This window comes from Falco punctatus (genome assembly GCF_963210335.1).
Source record: "Falco punctatus genome assembly, chromosome: 3".
Lineage (NCBI taxonomy): Eukaryota > Metazoa > Chordata > Aves > Falconiformes > Falconidae > Falco > Falco punctatus.
In genome coordinates, this window is record NC_137582.1 from 74,687,406 (window position 1) to 74,703,563 (window position 16,158).

Genomic DNA, 16,158 nt, shown 5'->3' on the forward strand with positions numbered 1-16,158 from the left:
TGCAACAATAGTAAGTCTGTTCCTATCACAAACTAAGATTTTAAAAAAAAAATAAACATATAAGGAAAAAATGTAATGAAACAATGTTGATTTACTTACAGATTATTTCTCTTTCCTGCATTTTACATCAGTCTTGTGTAACTCCTGATCTGAAAAAGTCTCTGGTCACATGAGTTTAACTTCAACATCAGGAGCAGACCGGCTGAAATAGAGGAAGTTTCTTGCAAGAGAAAAGTTAAATATGTGCACAATTCTTTGCAGGACCAGCACCAGTGTTGTCAGTAACTGACTTCAACTTCACTCATAAAACAAAAAGGAAACATGTATATTTATTTTATAAGATAATTTAAAAATGTAATTTGAAACTAAATCTATGTTCTATGATGTTAATCTTTTAATTATCTGAATCTAGTTTTCTAAATGGAAACAGATTCAACATTAAAAGTTATCCAAAAGAACTGGCATGACACCTCTTGTTCTTAAATAAATTATTTCGGTTAATAAAATGGACTCAGAATCTCTGGTATCTTTGGTTTCTTTAAAAGGGCTATATTTTGGAAAACATTGGCTATCTGTTTGTACAGTACCCAACTCACTATAGCAACAACTAGGATGAGGGCATTGAAATCCAACTATGATATACTTCAGATATGAGCAATAAATTTCATCTAATTAGCCATTATAGTAGCTGACATTTTCCACTTTAAGTTCTTGCAATACATCATGGATTGCTTTTTATATTCTAAAACTGAATTCATAGCCAGCCTTTCAGTCAAAAAAAAAAAAAACCAAAACAAAACACACCAACAAGTGCCAGAGACTATATTTGGCAATAGACAGTACAACCAATCTCTGCCTGATTCATTAAGGTTTCAAAAGAAATCTTTTCAAGAGGAAGCATGGCTTTCAAAAAGGTTTGTTTCAGTAGGTGCAATTTTGAACATCAAGTGAGCTTCAGAATATGAAGGCTCAATGTGCAAAATTAATCCCCAATTATTTTCAATGTTTCATCATTTCTAGAGAAAGGGTATTATTAACATCAAAAACATTAATACCAATGTACATTTTCAAAAACTAGAACAATTACCAGATTTTATTTTGTGATACTTTATCCAGTGAAGTACATAATTCAAATGTACTTTTAAAAAGAAACAATGATCAATTCAAAAGCCTCCTTTTCTCCCTATGAGCAACAAAATTCAAAACAAATACGATGTAAAATCAGTCTAGATATGCTTGTAGTCATAAAAGCGTCTTTATTATTAAGCAGGCACAGCTGCCAAGTATAACATGCTGAGTCTAAAACCAGAGCTGCACACCTTCTTCCAAAGAACTACTCTATTGATTTTGCTATTGTCTCTGAGGCTGCAAAATCACCCACTTTTAAGAATTTACTATGAATATAATAAATGCTGTTATTATCAGGAATATTCTGTTCTGATATTAAAGTTTAAATTGTGGATGTCTTAAAAGCAAATAAAGCTCCTTTCTATTTCTCCTAGAAAAGAAAAAATAGATAGAAAAAATTGTAAACCTTATTTAGATTCCTTGGATTTAATTTTTTCTGATTTCATGGTGGGAGGGAGGGGAGAATCCCACTAGCACTGGTAATTGCATAAATGCTATAGGAAAAAAAAGGAATGGGTGAATAAAAATAATTCAGGCAGTGACGTTTACTACCTGGACCAGATTAGTTTGCTGCAAATCTAATTTGCATGAGATAGCATTAAATATAGGGGGAAATGTAACTAATGCCCAGAACAGCTTATAGATATATAGCTCAACCACTAGTAAAAGGGTATGAATAAGTGAAAATAAGGAAATTATTATTTATGGGCTTTATCTTTAAAAAAGAAGTAATTTTGAGGATGTTACTTTTCATCTTCATTTAATTTCCTTTCCTCCTGTCTTGGATTACTTTTACAGTGTGGAAGTTTGCCTCTTCCAGCAGATGATCTAAGCAGCTTGTGGGCATATATTTTGATCCATTATAAAGTTCTATGCACTTTATTAGAAATTAAAGTAATATTATGAATAATCTCAATAGCAGTGAAATCTCAGCACCTCGAAGAGATCAGCCAAGGTGTACTTCTGATGCACTTACAAGATTACTTATTCATCATGGCTCTATTGAATACAATAAAAAATAAGGTGCATTATGTTAGAAAGCATTTTATTGTCTTCTGTATCTCATTTTATGCCTAAAATAGTAAATGGACTTCTTTCTAATGACATAGCCATGTTATTATCAAAGTGCATATTGTACTGCCCAAGATGAAAGCAGCATGTTTGGAAATCCAATTACAAATTCTTTCAATCAAAAATACTGTGAATGCATTTGAATATTTTGTGACCTAAAAGAATTAGAACTACAGGTATACTATGTATTTTACATGTAGCTGCTTTTTTTGACTTTCCATTTATTTCTAGGTTCACCTGAAAACACAGCTAAGTCAAATTCAAGTAACTTTGGCAGTTCTGAACATAACATTACTTTTCCACAATAGGAAAAACTACTCACTTTTTGCATATGGTGCCCATGAATAAAACACTTGAGACATTAACTGTTCAACCCAGAAATTGCAATTTATCTGTCATTGTCAGGGATGGTGATTCTGTATTGCACAAATCAAGGAAGAAAAGGAATAAAAGAAGGCAGGCATGAAGGAAGCTTGCTTTTCTTCAAATGCCAACGTACAAAATCAAAACTGAAGTGAACACCCATTTGAAGAAGTAAATGTGTAAAAGTAACAATGTGAACACCTAAAGTTTCAGCTTCAAGTGATGGCCATATCAGTGTGTTCAGTCTTAGAGAAAAACTACAACCTTCCAACTGCCAGCCCTGCCAGATTCAAACAGAACGGATGGACAGACCACACTCTTTTCCTCCTCACCAGTAATAATGTTCCTACAAGCCAGGTTAGTGTCTCAGTTACATTTCTTCAGCTCCCCATAACGCTTTCTATTAGATTCTTGGTAACACCTTTGAGTCAATTGCTTCTTGAAACAGTTTGTCCTATCACGGAGAAGGAAAGAAAACTTTTCCTTTGGTCCTGCAGATAGCAGCAGACCATCCATTCACTTTTCTTTTCATGTTCAAACTGGGTATAAAAAGGGCATTTTAAGTCGTGATTGACATGATCTACTTTAGATGTCATTTTTAAAAGGACGTGATCCGAGCCCCTGGAGGTGCACATTTCTCTCCTTTAACTCTAAGAGAAGCCAAAGATGAGGAGCGCAGATGCTTGCATGAATTTGCCTCTGATGACATTCAAGAAGGATAAATCATACAAAAACAAGCACTGAAGGAATTTAAACATGCTATTTTTACTAGTCAATTTAACTGATTTCCAAGCCAAGCAATATAGTTTCCACAGCAGAAAGAGTTTGTTTCTTTAGCAGCTCATACAGGGCTTCTGAAAATCTAAAGGAAAAATAGCTGTAGTTATGAAAGCCAAACACATCAGAATCTGAAAACTCATTTTTCAAAAAGGGAGAAAGACTACGCAATGTAAATTCTTGCTCTCTCCAAAACCACTGTCTGTCTTAGATTTTTCATTTGCCTTACCCATTAAGTGCAAAGTAACCAGAAAGTCAACAGAACCCATATTTGATTAATGTAAAATGAACTATTATGTTGCACACATCTGTAAGGTTTTTCACTTGATGTCTGCTTTCTTCTGGCTATAAAAGCCAGCCACTTGGCTGAAGGAAAAGGCTGTTTGAATGGACCAGTTGTCTCCTGAACTTCTTTACTTACTACAGTGTTTTCTTGAAAGCTGCTGTACCTGGCACAGTGGTAGGGCTTGGGCTGTTCTTTAAGGAGCAGGATGAGAGACATAAATGTAACACAGTGTGATGGTCCTCTGATGGAACAGACACAGTATCAGTACCTTCTGCATTTTGTCCAGTTCTAGTCACCATATCTCAGAAAAGAACAGTGGAAAAAAAGGCTTGACAAATATAACTGGATATTCAGAAACAACCTCATGTTCTTCTTAAACAGCCCATGGGGACCTTCAAAAGAATCCAGGGTCTGCTGAGGGCAAAGATGTCAGTAAGTGGCAAAGATTTAACTCCAGCACCTTTTGTAAATTGTGCTTTTAAGGTATTTTTCAGGTACATTATTCCTCATATGCTGTGTGACTGTAATGCTATTCTGATATTAGCTGTATTTAGGAGACAGCAGGATTAAGTATTTCTACTATTTTTCAGTATCTGAGCAACACAACCAGTAAAGCATCATTGGCTCCACTAGAGAGAGCTCTTGTGCTAACATAATTATATTAATAAACATAATTACTTATTTGAAATCAGTGGAATTATCTGTGGAGGAAGGTGTGTTAGACACACACAAGAAGAGTTAGCAGAATCTGGTGTTGGATGACCAATGTTTCCATGACTTACAAAATACATGATGCAAGATGTTCCCTTTGTGCTCACCTTCAGAAAGTGTTCAAATAGAATGTTTTCTACTTGCATGAAGACCTTTTCAAATTACTTTAGCTTTGGGGGGTGAAAAAAATCCCAGCCAAAAATCTCAAAATACAGACTCTGGCCTGAAATCAAATTATGTCCTTCTAACAAGCATTTGCAGCTTCCCTGACTTAAAGGCCAGTGCACAGCATAAATTCAGATCAAGTTGTTACAGTGACTGAAATCCTATGGAAATTTCATTGAGAATAAGCAATCAAATGGGGGCATAACTGGGTTCAATATGCTGAGGTGGGTCCTACAAAGGCCTGAGTACGCATAAAGCTATGGCAGACAGGATTGGGATCCATGGTCTGGGCTATTTCAAGGAAAAATGCAGAAAACATCACTGAAAATGCAGAAAGAGATTAGGAAAGTTTTGACCTAATCCCAGTGGGGTTTAGATTTTAGCTATAATCACTCATCTGTCCTAATCCTACAAAGTGGCCTGATACAGAAGAATGGAAGGAGAACTACTGAAGCATGTACAAAAGGTACAGAGAGGACTATTGATTGAACTAACCTTCCTTTTCTACTCTGTTTCCCACTGCAATTGTTGTATCTAGTTTTCTGCTTTCAAATCTTAATTTCTTTGTTGAAAATGCACAGATTGGTTTTGCTATTTTTTATGGATGTTTTGGGAAGATGAAGAACTGAATCATAGCCTTCCTTACCTGAAATATCCTGACTTCAGTAAAACTTTGATAACTTACCAGATATAGGACCTAAGATTGAACACACATACTAAAAAGCAAAACTTTTGCATTCCTTCTTACCATATAGCACACCAAAGGTCCATCCAACCTCTTCCATAAATCCGTAACTTTTTGACCAATGTGAGTACTGTTGTATCAAAAGAAGCATTAAATTACCAGTGCACTTTATTCCCCGCACCCCTCCCCTCGTCTTTGTTTCTCCAGTTCTCACTTGCCGCCTAGCTGTGAGCTGAAAGGCTGCTTAACCCATGGCATCCCACTCGTTCTGTTATTTGCTCAACTCCTACTTACCACAATTAAGACTTTGGGGAGTCATCATATCACAGCCTGTTTTCAAACTTATATACACAAGTGCTTTGAGTATCTTATTTCCAATCGAATCTACCATGTTCCCCTAACAGGTACAATCACTGTAAAACAAGATCTCTTAACTTAAAAAAAAAAAAAAAAAAAAAAAAAAAAAAAAAACAACAACCCTGAGTCATTACAGATTTCTTTAGTACATTGACACAAAATACAAATTTATTTGGCTGATTGCTTCTGCTCATGTCTCCTCTTTTAAGAAGCATTAGCATCACATATCACATGTATCAGTCCAGTACCTTTAAATTTACTTTTTACAATCTAGTATGCAAAACCAGCATTTTTCATGCCCCTGTATGTGAACATGAAAGAATGTGACAGCAGATTACATACATCAAATTATTCAACAATTCAAGAATTACTAGCATTTTCAGTTTGCTTTGTAAGGATTTTTCCACAAGTATCCACTGAGGTTCAACATTTATTTATATTCCTGAAATACATATCACAGGGTATTTCATTCCGATAGCTGTTAATCCAATGAGTTTTTTCTAACCTAGAGATCAGAAAAGAAAACCCTAAGTGCTTCTTTCTGTGTTTCTACTATACACTAAGCTGCATAATCTTGTTGCTATGTGAAATTAGCAGTAAAGATCCCTGTGCAAAACAAATCCTAACACATACTGTACATGAGTTACAGTAAGGCAGCTACCTAATCACAGAAAACCAGGTCATACATCCCTGGCTACTACACATAGCTAAGATGTACAGATAATTCCTCCTTCACAGGGTTGCTTTGTCGACAACTGTTACACAGACAGAATTCACAACTTCCTTATTTAATACAAGAGTTTTTCACCTTAATATCTTCAAGTCCTAATCAAGTTACATTAAATAGTAATATTAAATGCAACTTAAAGAGGAGCTTCAGATAGAAAGTTATCCACCGGAGAGTCAAATTTGAGAAGTACCAGCTTATTATTCAACCAGTAGGTTAGTCCTTCATTTCCCAGCCTCAACAAATTATTCTGGGAAACTACAGAGTTAAAGGATTTCAACCTACACAATGATTTAGTACTTGGAAATGGGATATACTGACAAAGGCAGCAAGCCAATAATAAAATACATTAAAAGACAACAACCCTTTTCTTTATACACTCAGATAGGGATTTTCCTGTCTTCTGAGTGTTTAATTAGTTTCCTCAGTGGTCCCTCAAATTTCGCTGCAAGAATCAAAATAGTAGTCCAAAGCAAGCAGTTAACTCACTTCCTAAGCCAAGGTAAAGCAGTTAAAATTGTTCCAAAACCACTAAAAAAAAATGCTGATACCACATTTGATAGAAGTGACAGTGCTTGACCTCTTCCAGAAATTTGTAACACTGTCATCCTTTATTGAAGATAAAAGCAGGCACAAAGCACAATACAGAATATCTACATGTCTATTCTTTCAGCTTCAGACAATAAAACAATTTCTTTTAGGCTTGAGCTTTTTGGTTTTACATTGTGAATTATAGTTTATCTAGGTTTTGTCATCTTTTTGAAGTGCAGTTTTATGATCAGCTGCTAATGGTGAGCTGTAAGCCCAGCTTTTCCTGATAATGTGTTGTTACAGAGTGGCTGCTCATGAGTAAGGGGAACAGTCCTAACAGAAAATACTTAACTGATTTCATTGCATGTTAGGTAGATTGTAAAATATATCAAATTATATTTCACTCAAATTTATCTGGATCTTTGAAATAAGCAAATCAGGTATGGTTTTACTGTTGTTTTTTTCCCAGCAGGCCTCGAAATTTTAGTAAAACTTTACTTTTCCATGGAAACTAGTAGTGAAAGATCATTTGACACAAACATTGCAGGTACTGAACTCTGAGACATACTTATATTTTGATTCTTAAAATATCAGAATATTTTAAAAGTCAAAATTATGTGCTATTTATAACGTGAACTAGATACAAAAAGAGAAAAAAACTATCAGAAAGATTTGCTGAACCATTTCTGTATTTAAATGTTCATCAAACTGTTAAAAATAAATCTTCATTTCTTTTGAGTGTGAGTACTCTGAGCATGCCATGTCATCTCTAATGGAAAAGTCAGGTCATTTACTCAGGTATGATGCACTTGCTACTGAAAAAAACATGATGATTTGTCTCTTTTTATTACATATTATTCAGATAATGCTAAATAATTAAGTTATTTAGAATCGTGGAGTTTGTGACTTTACCAACGTAAACAGAGATAGTAATAGGAAAGAGTTTGGAATATTTTTGCTTAGATTTTTAGTATCCCAAAAGATTTCACAAAAGCAGATGGAAAAATACAAATAATTTTCAAAACTGTTAAAATTTCATTCAGTTAAAAAATGGAATTTTATCATGTTATTCTGAGAGCATTATAAAAGAAAAGACAGCATATGATTTAATTACACATCAGAATTAATTTCCAGATCCTCTGTAGCTGAGGTTACTTTATAATCAGTAGATGACTGTATGCTTTAACTGCAGAAATTACCTTGTCATAGAAAGATTAGATGAAAAACACACCTAAGGCAGGATTCAGCTCTGGACTCTGAAACATCACTTCACATGTTTACAGTAGGTGTCTGCACACAAGCTGAGGGTAGTGGGGTCTCAGCTCACTCTGAAGTGGAAGGAGATTTTGCCAACGTGGCCAATAGCATCTGGAGCCCAAGGCAGGTTCCTGCTACTGAAACCTGCCCGGCCACCAACTGCTGCTCCAGTGGGGCATGGGTATCCCCTACAACTTGTGCTGGATCTGCCAGATCTTTTGGATAAAAGTGATGCCCATGGCAACTTAAATGATGCTGGGTGTCTACATTCAGGCCAATGAACAAGTCCCAAAGCCCAGATGACTCTGAGAGGACTTAGACAATCACTCATATGTGAACATCCCCACTATCAATAGACACTTCTGTTAGTTGTCTGAGTTTGGAAGCTGAATCACACCCACAGTCTCACCCAGCGCATGTACCATAGCTTTCCTTAGCAGGAATACTCTCCTAACTTAAATGTTTAATTACTAAACCATTTTGCAATCTAACGTCTTGATGCTACAATATTTCATATACCTGATTTTTTTCTCACTTTCCTTTTTTTACTCATAATTGCATCTTCTTAAACATATGAATTTCCTGAATATGAAAAATCTCCAGCCATTAAACACTATTAGGATACTGCTCTGTCTTTTTTACCACCTTGCCTCCGTAGTTACCTCTTGACAAAGCCATTCATGCCTGCCTCACTTTTATACTCTGTCTCTATAAACCAATTTTGTCTCCTATTGTTTCGATCTGGATTATTTTTGTTGTTCTCTGAATTTCTCCCAGGGTCTTTTTAGTAATGTGAAATTCAGAACTGAAACAATATCAGCTGCCACCAACAAAGCTGCGTAAAGTGTTGTTTGTACCTGGGAACTCTTCCAGGGCAGAAAACAAAATGCAGGAATTAGAAGTGACAAAAAGCTGATAGTAACTGATGTGCCAACTATTTCAACCATCTGTGCTCTGAATCTTTGTATTTCCAAATTGGTAGGGTCTATAAGAAAGTAATTTTCATCCCTAAGAATAGATTGCCTTAAAAGTAACTTGTGTCTGCTCTCTGCAGGAAATCCATTAATTAATCTTTATTCTATTCAGAGATCATTCTCCCAGTTTCCCTCAGTTTTGTTTACTCTCATAAACTTAAATTATCTGAAATGGCAAAAAGACTGTATTCAGTTGTGGCCCCACAGTCTACTGAAGCGTCCAAGGTAGAATTTTAAAAGCTTGTAAATAATTTAGAAAATTAACCCAAATGTTCAGAAATTAATATGACACTACCAGTATCTCAACACAGGACCAAGAAAACAGACACTTAGTGGATTTTTTAAAATTGCCTGATTTCTGTTACTTTCCGTAGGAATTCAGAAGCTTCAAGCTTTTGAAAACTCCAGTAAGTATGAACAGTCCCATGAGGTAATTTACAGCACCATCCTTTGTATCAAAAGGCCGCTACTTCAAAAAGAGAGATTCTCTGCTACTTGACTATGTAAAAGAAGCTACTGTGACCAGACTCCTTTTTCTAGCTATATTTGGCTAAGAAATAACCATCTTACCTCTGAAACGATGATCACAGTAACTTACCGGCATTTCTAGATCAGAATATTGCCATGAAATCTGTCTGAAGCCACATCTTTATCTTTAAATTTAGTCTCAGACTAAAAACTCATGCACAGATTTATTTTTCAGTGCTCTTCCTGCTTTTGCCAATGGGTTACAAGGTCTACTTCTAGGTGAATATTAAGACACTACTTTTCAGCTGTGCACTGATCAGTATTTTCTACCTAAGACACTGTATGCTTTCCCAGCACACATTCCTGCATTTGAAACCTGTGGACATCTTTCTTTTCAAACACAAGAGGTAAAATCAGCATTTTCTCTTCAAAGACAACTTTAGAGTCAATATCCTCCGCTGGCTCAGAATAACCAAAGACTGTGACTTGCTTCTGTTTAAGGCAGACCTAGAGTAAGGAGCTACCTCCAGCCTTTGCTTAGCAACGATTTCTAATTCAAAACCACCAGCTGATGGTTATTTTTATAGGTAATGGCCCAGGAAACAGGCTACTCCTTTGGCTTTGTGATTATTCCTGTACTGTGTTCCTCACTTAAACAATAGACATAATATTGGAACTCTTTTAAAAATGCAGGGAAATGATTAATTCATTTGTCTATTAATTATTTGGGGAAAGGTGAAGTCCAAGGTGGCATATTCACAAATGTCAAAATAATTAGGTTACTGAAAACCAGGAAGAACTGCATGGCATTCCAGAGGCACTTTAAAAGATAGACAACTGCACAGCCTGACTGCAGTTAAAACTCCATGTTAACAAAGGCATGTTAATGTACAGTGGGAGGTAAAACATTCAATATGATCTGAGCTGACAATACACCTTCACAAGCCCTAAGTGAACGAATTTCATCTGGGAGTTGGGAACAGGAGACAATGCATCATTGTTGGCATCTCTATTAACATAATTATTTGTGTATTTGGGGGACTAAATTTGAAAATGTATAAAAATTAGATTAAAATAATACTTGAAAATGATATCATGCCGTCAACAATCAGATTAGTTGGGTTTGCGCTAACTACTCATAAACCATTTTATTCCCTTGCACACTTCTTTCTCGTTTCTATAATTTATTCACCTTTTTAACATCTGTTTTAAAATTTGATTGGAAGATCTTCCAGGCAAGAGCTCCATGTTTGCACAGTATGCAGCCCAAAGGAACCTTACGCAGTCTGGAGGCTTGTGGACACCAACATGCTACAAATTAACACATACTACTAGAGACCAGTCGTATACCTTCATTTTGAATGTAGTGCTTAAATCTAGTCACCTCATTTAAAATAAATAATAGAGTGCAAATGGAAGGTGTTCACAGAACATAAATCCAAATATAATACCAGATTTTCATGAAATGAAAGCTTTTAGGGATCAGGATTCTTTCCTTTGGAGAGGAAACATGTAAGGCAGGTAATGCATGCAAAGGCAAGAGCAAATGGTGAACTCTTATCGATCTCATTGCAAAAAGCCAAGGAAACAGCCAATAAAATTAAAGGAATATTAATGACCTAGAAAAGGAATTTCATCCTTTTCTCATGCGAAGGGAAGCAGAAGAACTCACTGTGATAGCATACAATTGAGCCCAACAGCTCAAAAATGAACAGGATGGAAGGGGGGCATTCCGTTGCCTGAACATGGCACATAGAGACATTTAACATGATCTAAAGTATCCTAAGAGCTTTGTGTGGCAAATATGATGGAAAACCTACAGGAGACTTGCCCTGTTCTGAAAGCATGTGGAGACCAGTGGGGACATTCAGGACATCCCCATAGAATAAATTTCCTTAAGGACAGAAAACTTAATTCTTCGATGTATAAATCAACAAGTGTCAGACTAAAATTAGAATAGACGATTACCTTCAAAGAAGGTTATTCTTACAGCTTACACTTTATTGATAGATAATAGCCAGTGCCATGAACAGGTTCCTCCTGCACTAGGACAGTAATCTTGCATTTGATTTCTCGGTTTTTATCTGAGACCTCTGTATAGGTTGCTCAAAATTGATCTGGCTTTTCCTGCTTATCATACCTCATCATATGATTGTGCCCAGTTTGATGACAGAAAATTGGACAGTTATTTATCGAAAAGGGGTGTTAACTTAATGTTGCCAGCAAGGATCTGGATGCAAATCTCTTTTTCAAAGCCTACTGGGTAGAGTAAAACTGATTAACCTATGTCACTGCCAGGAAATTCTCTTTAGGTTCTTACTAGAGCAGAGGATTAAAAATTGAGTGAGGTATTTCAGTACTAGATAACAAAGCACGTCTCATGGTCTTTTTTTGTTATTATTGTTCATATAGAATTATGGATATGGTTTGGTGTCATTCATTGCACATAGAGACACCTGTTTCCTGGAAAGCATCTCAGATTCCTAGTCCACAGTCCTCTGGTGAGTTGAATATCAAAAGTAAGGTTTTTTCCCTAGAGACTCTACATGGTCAGAAGCCTGGTCAGAATTTATCATGATTATCAAGTCATTCATAACAACCAGAAAGAGCAGAGGAACATGCCTGCAAATACAGCTTCTTCTCTGGTTGCATAAGCAGCCAGCAAAATAGGAGGCAGTTTTATGCCTGAGGATTTTTCCTCTCAGTTTGCCATTCACTAATGTTGTAACAGGCACTATCTTCTATATTCAATCCAATCTATACTTGCACTTAAAGCCGTTTTATTGTTACACCTGAGGTCTACCTTTAACGCACCTTTGCCAGTAGCTTCAAAGGAGTTGGAAAATCCTTTCAGAAACAGATCTGGGGGAGGCTGCTGGGGAGTACTGCACCAGAAAGAGGAATGATGTTTTCTGCCTTTTGGGAAGTTCGGCAGCTTTGGGACTTTCATTTAACATGACAACAGTCTGGCCTATCTTGTCTTGATGGGAAATATGTTGCCATCCTGATTTGTCCCAGTACAGTATCTTCCATTCTTTTGTTATTAGATACTGAATGTACTTTTCCAGTGAATGCCAGCAGGCAAAGAATTGCAGCATGAAATCAGCATGTGGCAAGTTCAAAATGAGCAAAAGATAATACTTCATACAATAAGCACACAAGTGTTGGAACTCCTTGCCACAGGAAGTTGCAAATGCTGAAATGCAGAGCAAGTAAACAAGGAATCAGAAAATTAATGCAAGGAAAAAAAAATCAGGACCCACTAAACACAGAGGTATTACCTTTATCACAGATCCTGGTCTGAGAATAGTTGGAGCCTGGGAGAACATCACTATATTCTTGCCCTGGTGCTGTGTTAGCATAGGCATCCTCTGTAAACTTCTCAGAAACAAGGTGTGGATGGACCTTTGATCTCTTTCAGGGCTTTTAAATTTATTTCTAAAACATTTCATTTTCAAAGCTGCTCAGAATTTGAAAAATAAGTACAAATTTCAGGCAAAAGTATTTAACGTATATTTTTCAAATAAAAGTGTTTCATAAAACTGTTTTACCAGCTGTATTCACTATTCCCTTTGTTTCCCTTTTGTGATCAGCATTTGCTCTTTTTTCTTTCCCTATCCATATCCTTTTATACTTTGATTTGTAATCGGTGTTTTCCTGAAAGTACTTATTACTCACATTGTAAATCTTTCATTGTTTGTACAAGCCCCGTGTGCAGGCAGGCCTTGAACTCTGAAGTCCTGTAGGCATCTCAATTTGCATAGCAAATGATTGATGGTGACAAAATGTGATGTCATACTGGTTTTCTTTTTCAAACTGTGTTCATGCAAGAGTTTTCAGGAAAAATGTTTCAATTGAAAAGAAACAAGAAAAAGAGTCTTTTAATAACTATCTCAAAATAGTGCTTCAGCACTGTTCTTATTGTTTGATAACAGAATCCCAGAATTTACGGAGAGATTATAAGCATTGCTTACAAAAAGAAAGTGCAGTGAATTTTACCCTGTAAAGACTTGTAACAGGAGAATCCATCTCAATATCTATCAGAAGGGCAGATAAGGTCTGGCAGATACAAATCCTTACACTAATGAAGACTCCAAAAAACTGCAAGCCTGATGTGGTTGGGAACAGCCTCTCAAATAGATACATTCCTTATTAAAAATTGCAGCAATTTCTGTAAAAGGGTTGTACATGATTTAGGCCCCAGGGATAAAAACAATTTTCACCCAGTTTTATGAGACTACAAACTGAAAATCTTGATCATTAAAGTGTTTCAAGAAATAAAAAAATAAAAACAAACAAAAAAATCTTATGTCACTGTATAAATCTAAAGAGAACCAATATGCTGAACACTGTGCACAGGTCTGATTCTGTCCTCCATCCCAAAAAGATGGAAAATGTACATAGCAAGGTAAAAGAAAACATATTTTCATAGCAAGGTGAAAGAAACCATATTTTCACAGCAAGGGGAAAAAAGTCATTTCACATTAGATACAATGGAGAAGCAGAAACCTCCAGGGCACATCCCTAGGACAGGCCAAGGCTGAGCAGGATGTCAGCCACACAGGTAAGGATCAGGATCAGACCTAGTAATGGTAACCAGGACTTCATCATATTGGATGCAGGAAATCCTTGAACCACAGATTGCTGGAGGTTGACAGATTATTCTGCAGAAAAATCTCTGTCGCCTCCTGTTGTGGTTTAACCCCAGCTGGTAATAAAGCACCATACAGCACCACCATCTCCAGATGGGGAGGAGAGTTTGAAAGGAATGTAAAACTCAAGGGTTGAGATAAGATCAATTTAATAATTGAAATAGAATAAAAATGAAAGAATAATAACAATGATGACAACAACAGTTGTAATGAAAAGAGGGAGGGAAAGAATAAAATACAGAGGCAAAGGAAGAAAGGAACATGTGGTACACAATGCAACTGCTCACTACCTGCTGAACGATGCCCAGCCAGTCCCTGTGCCATGACCTGCCCGCCCTGGCCAGCCCCCCAGGTTACATACCAGGCATGACATCCCATGGTATGGAATACCTCTTTGGCTAGTTCAGATCAGCTGACCTGGCTGTGTCCCTTCTCAATCCCTTGTGCCTCTCCAGCCTTCTTGCTAGCAAGGCCTGAGGAACTGAAAACTCTCACATCAAAGCCAAAACACAGCACCACACTAGCTCCTAAGAAGAGAATTAACTCCATCTCAGCTGAAACCAGGACACCTCCTCCTCTTCATATACACTCAGTAGTCAATATCTGCCACTATCTAAGACAGGGATGGCCCAGGACAGCTATCCTCACATTATATTTTAATCATGAAAAAAGATGGAGAAGGGATGGAAGTGGAAAGCATGACTCAACCACTTATTGGGAATGGCATCAGCTGGGCTACACATTAGGTGGAGAATCCAGAATCATTTAAACAGGGCTGGCTATTTTCCAGGTGGAAAAGACTGCCTTTATCTGGCACTGGTGCAGTAAGATGTTAATTTTGCATACTTTTAATGCTGAAGTAGTCAGTTAGTTTAACCAGGGTGAGGTGATTAACTAGAGTGTGAAAAGGTACAAGAAAGGGAAGAAGAGCTTCTTAAGTTGTATAATGAAGTTATCCATCACGTTGCCACACGGGACAGCTCTTCTGCACCTCAGTATAAAAACTGGCTGGCTCTAGAGGTATGATTTTACTTCAAGGTAAACAAATTAGTAACTCACTGAAATGACTGTAAGTCCTTTTTCACAGAATCACACACAGACCATTTTTCTATGGAAAGAATTACTTACTATTAATTCAGTCTACCGTAATCTCCTCCTCCTCCTTTCCAAAGTCCATCTGTAAACAAACACTGCTTATTGCTCACTTTAGTTAAATAACAGTTCCATGGTCTGGAGACAGGGAGTACAAATGACTCTGAGGTACCCAGATTTATCCAGAACAAGTTTACAACCACCTTCTTCAAACCAGAATGTCCAAATCCAACTAGCTGGTTCGAGGAAGGAAAGTAGGTAGGAAAGAGTGTAGAGTAGGAAACAGGAGGTAATGACAACAAAATGATTAGCAAGCACCTCCTTTTTCAAAAATTTCTCTTACCATTCTTATCTGACAAAAATACAAGCCATGTCTTTCCTGTAGCTTAAAACAGACATGAAAATAGAGGATAATAATATTAAAAATCCTTCACATTAAGCTAGTATAGCAGTAAGCAGCAGGGCAGCCATATAGAAAGCCAATATCCCCATTATGTAATTAGAAAATTAATTGTATGTAGGGTTCCAAACATTTGGTTGAGTATAAAGTCATATTCTTCAAATAGAATGTGGACATTTATACATATTCTAGCAGCCATCTCCAAAAAGGCTTCACAGAAAATCTCCTTGGAAGAGAAAATAAATATACCCAAAACATTCAGAAGTAATCACAAAGAAATAAATCTTGTGCTCCAGAACTGTTCCCAGAGAAAGTGAATCAAGGGCAATTTCGAAATGTATTTCTCCTAGCTCTTTCATAATCTAAGAGGAAGGATCCTTCCTGGAAATGAAGGGTGCACTCTGAATCCAGCCTAATCCTGACATCTTCAGGCTAAGCAAATGCATATCATTTGAGCAAGTATTGGAACTTCCACATGGAAGGGTAACGTCATCCTTTGTTATTGAGAGATTGT

At 36.6% G+C, this 16,158-nt stretch overlaps 1 protein-coding gene across 1 annotated transcript in view; it reads left to right on the plus strand.

Moving 5' to 3' along the window:
- IRX4 (iroquois homeobox 4) overlaps positions 1-16,158 on the plus strand; it is a 61,505-nt gene continuing 45,347 nt past the window's right edge. The window contains exon 1 of the mRNA XM_080379659.1: positions 1-16,158. This exon is cut by the window's right edge and continues 13,390 nt beyond it. The gene's annotated coding sequence lies outside the window, so the exon portion shown is untranslated.